This window comes from Mesoplodon mirus (genome assembly GCF_964341445.2).
Source record: "Mesoplodon mirus genome assembly, chromosome: 2".
Lineage (NCBI taxonomy): Eukaryota > Metazoa > Chordata > Mammalia > Artiodactyla > Ziphiidae > Mesoplodon > Mesoplodon mirus.
Genome location: NC_138977.1, coordinates 9,050,884 through 9,060,537, shown reverse-complemented (window position 1 = coordinate 9,060,537; position 9,654 = coordinate 9,050,884).

The window sequence follows — 9,654 nt, the reverse complement described above, 5'->3', positions numbered from 1 at the left end:
CTGGTGGTTTTGTTGCTTTCCCCTCTGTGTTTTCCCAGAGACTTCCTCTTAAATAAAGTCTGAAGTGTGCAGTTATTTCAGTCGTAATCCCCTGATATTATACTGGAGCCCTACTTATGTGTTGGTAAGATGTGGGGGAAGGAAAAGCATTCTATGGTCCTAAGATTAGGTCTTAGTCTTTTAATGAGCCCATGCCCCTGGGCTGTGACCTTCACAGGGGCTTCTCAGTTTTTTTTTTTTCTCCCTCTTAGATGAGACAGGAAGGCTAGATGGGACTGGCATTGGGTATTTCCCTACTCCTAGGTCATTAGGCTCTGGTAAAAGCCATGTTGGTTAGGCTTTTGTAAAATATTTTCCTTGAGGGCAGGACTTACTAAGAACAGGGAGTTCTGGACTGTTTCGAAATGGCTACATTTGCCCTCTTCATGGTAGAAGCACAAGGGGATTTTTCTCTACTCTTCACTGTGAGAACTGGTTCAGGATTCTGGAGGTAAAACTCACCAAAGTGTGGAGACCACCTAAGACTGGGAAACCCTGGCATTTTTAACTCTTAGACTTGTCCACACTGAACTGCCAGCAATTATCTACTTACAGTTTAGGTTTCCTGACCCCTACAGTTTTGCAGAGCTCAATGCTCTGGGAAGCTGTGACTCTCTATCCACCTGTCTGCCTCTCCAACTTTGGGGGCAGAGGTTTGCCCTGTGACCTCAGTTCTCTGATGGATCTAAGAACAGTTGTTGATTTTCCATTTGCTCAGTGTTTTTTTGTTTGTTTGTTTTGTGGATAGGTATGATAACTTCTGCTTTATTTATGTTAATAAAATTTAATGAAAGTTTTGACTCAATATTTTACTAATAAGCCTGCCTCCCACGCCTGGCAGTATTGTGAAATTCTTCCTGTGTGTGTATAAACATATGCAGATGAGGAAAAACAGAAAATGGAACTAGTAACACATGAAAGGTAAGATCTGATATGGTATGTGTGCCATGAGGTCTTGCGCTCTGCCTGAGTGAGCCAGGGTCCAAGTTTAGGAGCCCCTGTAGTATATTAGGACCTTGTTGCCTATATTCCAAGGATATTGTTTGGTTCCCCTGCCTCGACTGAATCCAACATCTCACCCACTACCTCCTGTCACACTTAGAAGCTAAGAGACAACAACAAAAGATGTTCCAGCCATATGCACAGCCGTGAATATTGTGCCAAGATTCCAGTCATGTCCTCATTTCCTCTCCTACTCCAGCGAGACATCAAGAAGCCATTCATCCCTTGCCCTTAGAACACAGGAGAGAGGTGGCCTGAGAAATCTGCCTTGTCTCTTCTCTCTCGACCCTCACATGGCCCCCTTCAAGCCTCTAGATCTGAAGGTACCTCCTAAGCAGAAGGCAATACCAATCTTACCAAGAAAGAGAAGGGAAATGACATATCCTTCCAAAGGTCCATCCTCACCTCCTTGACACATGGGGGGCAGGGCATCATCCTCCAGTGAGCTATTAGGACCTCTATGTACCATCTGCCTCAGAATCAATGGTCTACCTACTAAAATAGCATGTGCCTGGGCCTCTGTCCAAGTTTACCAAACTGGAATGTCTACGTGAATAACATGCTCCCTTGATTCTCTTGTGCACATCAGAGTTTGAGAACCACTGGGTTATAGTAGCATGGGGGTGGAAGGGCAAGCGTGTGGGGTAGTAGTCGCCATTAATATTTGAATGGGTACACATTTTTATGTCAAAATCATCATTCAAGGATCAGTAGCCCATGGACCTAGGGCCACATGTAGTCATTTAGAGCTTGAAGTATGATCCTTTGAGCAACCATGGAGAAAAAATTTCCATTACAAACTATATACATAAGGTAATTTTATATATTCTGAAGTATTACAAGTGAGATCTTAGTGCAAGACACATGACTAATATGGATATTTATCTTATTTTAATTAAGATCAATATCTTATTATATGTATCTTTTTTACTTAGGATAAATATCTTATTTTAATAATTTAACTTAAATATCTAACAATTAAACAAAATTAATTGATTAAAATTAAATTAATATTTAATTTAATTATTTTAATAATAATAATAGTAGTGATAGGGCTATATTTATTTATTCTGGAGTCTAGTTGATTAACAATGTTGTGTTAGTGTCAGGTGTACAGCAAACGGACTCAGTGATACATATACATTATCTATTCTTTTTCAAATTCTTTTCCCATTTAGGTTATTACAGAATATTGAGCAGAGTTCCCTGTGTTATACAGGGGGTCCTTGTTGGTTATTCATTTTAAATAAAATAGTGTGTACATGTCAATCCCAAACTCCCATGCACTCCCATGAGTGTTTAACCATGCTTTAGACATGGCGGTAAGTGGTTTTCAGTGATTATCTCAATTAATTCTCACAGATGCTGTGAGGTAGTAAAACGATTATTCCCATTTCACATATAATGAAACTGAGGCCTAAAGACATTAGGTAACTTTTCCAAATCGTATAACTTGTAAGTGGCAGAGACAGACTACAGCCCAGGACTGCCTGCTCAGGCTCATAACCACTGTTTCACTGCAGTAAAATTAATTAGATAATAACATATTAAAAAAAAGTCTAGCCCTTTGTGATATTGGTCATTTCTAACCCTTGCCTTTACTGTTTGGCTCCTTTACACAATAAATCTTTGATACTTAATTTTGAGTGAGTAGATGGCTGAATGTGCCTCCATTTAATTAAAGAGAAGTACGTTTAATTGCGCTGGCAAATTTTAAATGCTCGGCTATCCTCTGAGCTGGCAAAACCTCCTAAGTTCTTAAGTTAACCCTCGGACTTCCAGAAATTGTGCTTAATGAATGAAAGTTTATTTGAATAGTGAGAGCCCCTCTGGTTTTGGAATACAGTAGTAGGGTTTTCCTTGCTAAGCCGCATCAGACTCTTCTCTGATGTGATAGAGGGTGCTTTTAGGATTTCACGGGGAAGTAGCTTGCAGGAGGCCCTTTCTCTCCTTTCCCAGGTACACGGGATTTAGCAACATAGCAGTTCTCAGATGATTTGATAAAAATCCTTCCTGCTCAGTTAGGAGTGGGTAGCAGTGTTAATTAGAGGACTTAGGACAAGGACATCTGAATATCTGCCTCTGAGAATGCAATGCTCTTTTCAAAACCAGAACCAGTATTTTCTACACCAAATGCTATACCTTTAAGGCCTCATTTGCAAACAAAAAGATGGTGAGTTTCTAGCATTTGTTTACTGTCGTTTCTCCAGGCACAACAATCACGCACGCTTCTAATGACAGAGGGGCTGTCAATATCATTTTCAAGTGATGAGACCTCTTCCAGGTAGGAGAGCAGGGAGAGGAAATGGTCAACAGGCAATGCAGCTTTCATGTTAACACTCCCCGGAGGATTTTCATTACCCTTTCAGTATCAGGACTTACCTTTTCCCTTCTCAAGGTCAGCTCTGTCTAGACAGTTCAACTTCTGGTAGCTAAAGCACACTCACAATAGACTTGTGCCCAGGACCTCGCAGGGCACCCTTCCACCTAAATCTGGAGAGTCCCTTCCTTCTGTCTTATTTGTGACCTTTCTCTAGGTGAGAAGGTCTCCTAGGAAGCAGCCAGGTCGGCCTTGTTATGGTGATGGCACTGCAGAAAGCAGCTTCTCCCTCGTTAGAAGTGACATCACTGTACACTAAAGACATCATATCTCCTTTCATATTAAAATGCCTGTCAGCTCTCCTGCTCAAAGGTTGTAAATCTGCCAGAGTCGCCTGAGCTTGGGGAGTTTTCATTATGAAAATACGAAGATAAGCACTCTGTTTTCCTGTCAAAGGGAAAAAGGTAAGGCTTCTGGTAATGACATTACTTCAAAAAATAAATATACATTTTCTTAACTGAGTGTATTAGGAGCACATTTGGAAAAGATAGCTCCCTCCCCCTTTTTTTTAAGTTTTAAAAATTCAGGCTTAGAAAGAGGGCTGGCATAGCTCAGATAAGATATACAGCTGGAGTAAGATTTATTAATGCATGCTTTTCACACTTACTCTTAGAGTAAATCATTAGACGTTTTCAATGATTTTAGCCCTTCATGTTTTGTTGTCCAGTCTAGAAAGTGACCGAAGAATACTTAATCCGCCAGTCACTTGTAATTCACAAATGAAGTAGCCGTTGTGTTGGACTTAAGCTTTTCCTTAACATTTTTAAAGACTTGCCAGATCATCTCTTGCTCGTGGAACTTATTTGACGACGGCCTCTCTCCAACACAGGGAAAAAGATGGTGCCAACTACAGACTGGCACTTGCCATCGACCTCTACAACGATTAAATCATGAGCTGCTGCAGCTGCAGACTTTCAACACCCCCTGGAAGGAGCTCGGGGAGGAGATCAGGAATGAGGCCCTCTGTGCTCTGGGAAAAACTGGTAGAACAGGTCTTTAGAGAGTTAGATATTTTCAGGAGAAGATTTTATGAGCCCAATTCTTGCAATCTCCTTATACATAGAAAAGCACTAAAACCCTTCCTGGTGACGTCTGCTCCTTGTGACTCTCAGTAACCGTCACGAGACTGGCAGAAACCTGCAAAAAATATGTGCTTGATTACATGTGCTCCACCTTCACCAAAATCACATCTGTACTGACCTTCCCCCCGCCTCTCTGGAGCAGTTTCTCAGAGCTATCTGAAATGCTGTCTCCCGGGCTATTGTCCTCATTTTTTCCCCAATAAAACTTAACTCACAACTCTCATGTTGTGCTTTTTTTTTTTCAGTTGACAAAAGTGAATTTAGGGGGCATTATCCATGGAAGGTGGGGTTTCCTTTCTACCTAAAGACATAAAATAGAGAAAAATGGTTGAGGAAACTACAGTATAAACCTTTGCCTCTGTGAGGCTTCAGGTTCCAAATTAACACTTTCCAGGCAGGGACATTTGCATTTTCTGAAAGGTCTTACAATCAAAGACCTAAATTAAACTCTCAAACACCGTTGCATTCAGGAGTGGGGTTTGATCATCTGTCTGTGAAGCAAACTAGTGATTCTCAATTTGGTTTTTAGGTTCATCTCCGAAGTTTATTCTTACTTGGTAGTTTGTGAAGAGGAACTTAGATGTCAGATACTATTATTTCTCTCTGCAGAAGTGACCATTAAGATCAATGCCGGGTTATTCAGGGCATCCCATTAGTGAAAAAAAAGTGGTACAGCTGTGTTTGGCAGTCAGCTACTCTGTGGATTCATAAAGACTCAGAGAACTCAGCTTCTCAAAGCTGACAAATCAAAAACTTTTCATAGGATGGAATTAACTCCTCTTTCATTCATAAAAGGCTAAAATATCAATATCTCCATATTCATCCCACTGACAAATGAATAGAAATGCCACAATGCTTCCTCTCTTGCTTTTGACACAGTGCTGTGGACTGTATAGTATTACTTTCCAAGGTAAGCTGTGAAATGATTTTATGGATGTGTTTATCTGTAATTCAGTAAGTCTAGGCCCTATGACTGGTGACTTTCTATGGATTAATTCAAATGAAAATAACCAGACTCAACAAGCCCAGGAAAGGCTTGGCTATGAGAAAAACTATCCAATTACCATGAGCAAAAAAGAAAACCTCCAGGGAAGTGGCTGAAGCCTAGACATCCCACTGTACCTCTGTTTGCTGTGTTCTGTGTAGTGTGTCTCAACACCAGCCTTGCTTGCTGGGGCCTGCTGTGTGGCTTTCTCGGTAGAGGGGAAATCTAGGTGAGATTAGTCAATGATTGCAAATACCTAGAAATAAAACGAAGTCAGGGAACAGGCTCTGTAGTTCCTAGTGGCAAAGAATTGGTTCCGGCAATGTTACAAGTCAAGGAATTGGGGGCACTCAACTATCTAGTGAAGCGAAGTGATGTTTTATGTTATCAGCAAAATTCTCAAGGGCAAGTTCTGTCATTTCTCCATCCCCACCCTTAGAAAATTTAGACCATGTTACGAAAGTTAACAACTTCCCACCAATAGCAGTGTGCCTTGGGCCAAGGGGGAGTCCCAATTCAAAAGGAGACCAAACCTTCACTCATCATCAGATCCAATGAGCATTTAAGGGGATCCCTTACTGTATAATCCTTCTGTTGAAGGAGAGGAGAGGGAAAGACTCTTGGCCTTTTGGGAATTTCTCGGAGTTTGGCTTGGGGCTGGGATGCTTTTCTCCCTAGCTGTGCTACAGGCAGTCTGTACTCACAGATGTTGGTTGTTGGTTCCTTTTTTTTTTTTTTTTTTTTTTTTGCGGTACACTGGCCTCTCACTGCTGTGGCCTCTCCCGTTGCGGAGCACAGACTCTGGATGCGCAGGCTCAGTGGCCATGGCTCACGGGCCCAGCCACTCCGCGGCATGTGGGATCCTCCCGGACCGGGGCACGAACCCGTGTCCCCTGCATCGGCAGGCGGACTCTCAACCACCGCGCCTCCAAGGAAGCCCTGTTGGTTCCTTTTGAAGTCATAATCACAAGCTCACATAAAATGGGCCTAAGCCACTTTGTGCCACTGAACTCCATCATGCACTAGAGTGTTTTGGACTTGTCCGGGACAGGTGGGACAATTTAGCACAGACAGGCAGTAGTGATTTATCAACCAGAGACACTAACCTATGCAGAAACGCAGTGTTCTCAGACTCCACCAGTTTGAAATCAATGACAGTCTTTAGAAAACAAACAAACCAACCATAAGCACCCAATATCCCCAGGGCCCTCACGGAGGGCTGATTTAATCACTCTGAGCTGGTTTCCTCTGGGGGGACTTTTACTTCTTTACCTACAGCCAAGAAGTAAGTAGGATTGAAATCTCTAGCTGTCACTACTTGGGCCTCCTAACGTCTTCCTAAATCAGCCTTGTTTGGTAAATGAAATCACAGCTGAAAGGGGACAGGCCGTTGCAGTGGCCATCACTTCATGGGGAGGGGGTCAAGTTACCTTCGCCCTTCTGCTCCCAGTCCTTTATTGCTGGCCTGCTGCCAGAGGCCAGCACTTGCCTGGACACGAGTGACCCTATATAGAAAGCCCAGCACAGTAAAGTCAGCTACACTGAATCTAATTCGTGTATGTAATAAAAAACAGTTTTGCAATAAGGATAATTTCTTAGAAGCAGAAAAAGTATCTCTTTCCCATTTAGTTGAAATTCTGCATTAAAATCCTGGACATTAGGTCAGGGTCCCAAGCTCAATTTATATAAAGTCTGGTCATTTCTCTTTGGTCCAGAGCTGTAAACTATACCTCCATTCTGTAAATATACTCTGCCAATTTGCCATTTTATAGGCACATTTTATCAATCAGAAGAGTGGGTTGCTGACAAACAAGAATGAATCAACACACACATTATCAGCCCTATATGAAGTATGAGTTTTAAAGCACGTTTTATGGGCAAAGAAATTTTTAGTTATGTGGCAGATTGTATTTCCCTTTTTTTTAATTTACTTTTTTTTTTAATATCTTTATTGGAGTATAATTGCTTTACAATGTTCTTTTAGTTTCTGCTGTATAAAAAAGTGAATCAGCTATATGTATACATATGTCCCCATATCCCCTCCCTCTTGAACTTCCCTCCCACCCTCCCTATCCCACCCCTCTAGGTCTTCGTCACAAAGCACTGAGCTGATCTCCCTGTGCTATGCAGCAGCTTCACACTAGCCAACCATTTTACATTTGCTGCTGTATACATGTCAATGCTACTCTCTCAGTTCCTTCTAGCTTCCCCTTCCCCACTGTGTCCTGCGTCTTTATTCCTGCCCTGCCACTAAGTTCATCAGTACCATTTTTTAAGATTCCATACGTGTGTGTTAGCATATGGTATTTGTTTTTCTCTTTCTGACTAACTTCACTATGTATGACAGACTCTAGGTCCATCCACCTCACTACAAATAACTCAAAGAGGGCAGCAACAAGATTTCCCATCCCATGTGTTCTTGCGATGTGACTTTGACGTACCTCCCACTGAGGGGAGGAGCCTCCCTTAAAAGTGGAGCTGCTTTGTGACTTTTGACCAATAGATTATGGCAGAACTGACTCTGTGACTTCTGAGGCTGGTTCATAAAAGCCTTCAGCCTTGTTTGCTGGAACACTCACTCAAAAAGTCTTTAACCACCTTGTAAGTTGTCTGCCATGCTGGGAGGAAGCACAATTAGCTTATGCTCAGAGACCAATAAAGAGTGGACTCATGACCACATGAACGGAGAAAGAGAGAGGGAGGTGCCTAGCTAATCCCCAGCTGCATAAGCCCACTGTAGTTCTAGCTCTAGCTACCATCTAACTGCAACCTTGAGGGAGACCCTGAGCCAGGAACACCCAGGTCTGTCCCAAATTCTCACCCACAGAGACTGTGGGAGATAAAATGATTATGATTTAAATAACTAGGTTTGGGGGTGATTTGTTATAAAACAATAGATAACAGAAAATAACTTAGCTATTTGGCCCATGACTACTGCAGTGCACAGATTAGTATCTGCAACTTAAAAGAAATCTACTGGGCATATACCCTGAGAAAACCATAGTTCAAAAAGAGACATGTACCACAATGTTCATTGCAGCTCTATTTACAATAGGCAGGACATGTTCATTATAGCACTATTATTTACAATAGGCAGGACAACCTAAGTGCCCATCAACAGATGAATGGAAAAGACAATGTGGCACATATATACCATGGAATATAACTCATCCATGAAAGAAACGAACTGAGTTATTTGTAGTGAGGTGGATGGTCCCAGAGTCTGTCATACAGAGTGAAGTAAGTCAGAAAGAGAAAAACAAATACCATATGCTAACACATATATATGGAATTAAAAAAACAAAAGGTTCTGATGAACCTCAGTACAGGACAGGAATAAAGATGCAGACGTAGAGAATGGACTTGAGGACATGGGGGTTGGGGAGGGGAAGCTGGGATGAAGTGAGAGAGTGGCATGGACATATATACACTACCAAATGTAAAATAGATAGCTAGTGGGAAGCAGCCACATAGCACAGGGAGATCAGCTTGGTGCTTTGTGACCACCTAGAGGGGTGGGATAGGGAGGGTGGGAGGGAGTCGCAAGAGGGAGAGGATATGGGGATACATGGATACATATAGCTGATTCACTTTGTTATACAGCAGAACCTAACACACCATTGTAAAGCAATTATACTCCAATAAAGTTGTAAAAAAATAATAAAAAAATAAAAGAAATCAAGGTAGTTAAAGATCATGGACTCTGCCTGGGTTCAAATCTCAGATCCACAACTGTGTGATATTGGGCAAATTATTATCCTGAGCCTCAATCAACTCATTTACAAATCAGGGATGACAGCTGTAGTAACTTCACAGGGTCTGTGTGAGGATTAAATTAATTCATATTCATAAAATGCATAGGAGAGTGCCTGGCAAAGAGTAAGTGTGAGTAGGAGAAGTCCGGGTTATATAGGGGCCTGAAGCATATACAATTTGGTTTCTCTTAATCCCAAATACATAAAATTACAAATACTAGACATACTCAGGGTTAGGCATGTTCCAGGAGCTCGGGACATAGTAGTAACCAGGAATTCTCGCTGTCTTCCAGGAGCTTATACACCACAAGGGAAGGCAGGAAGATAAACAGAAATTTACAAATGAGTCAGATTATTTTGAAAAACATCTATCTTTGGGCACTCTCATTTATTTTTTGAGGAGTAAAAATT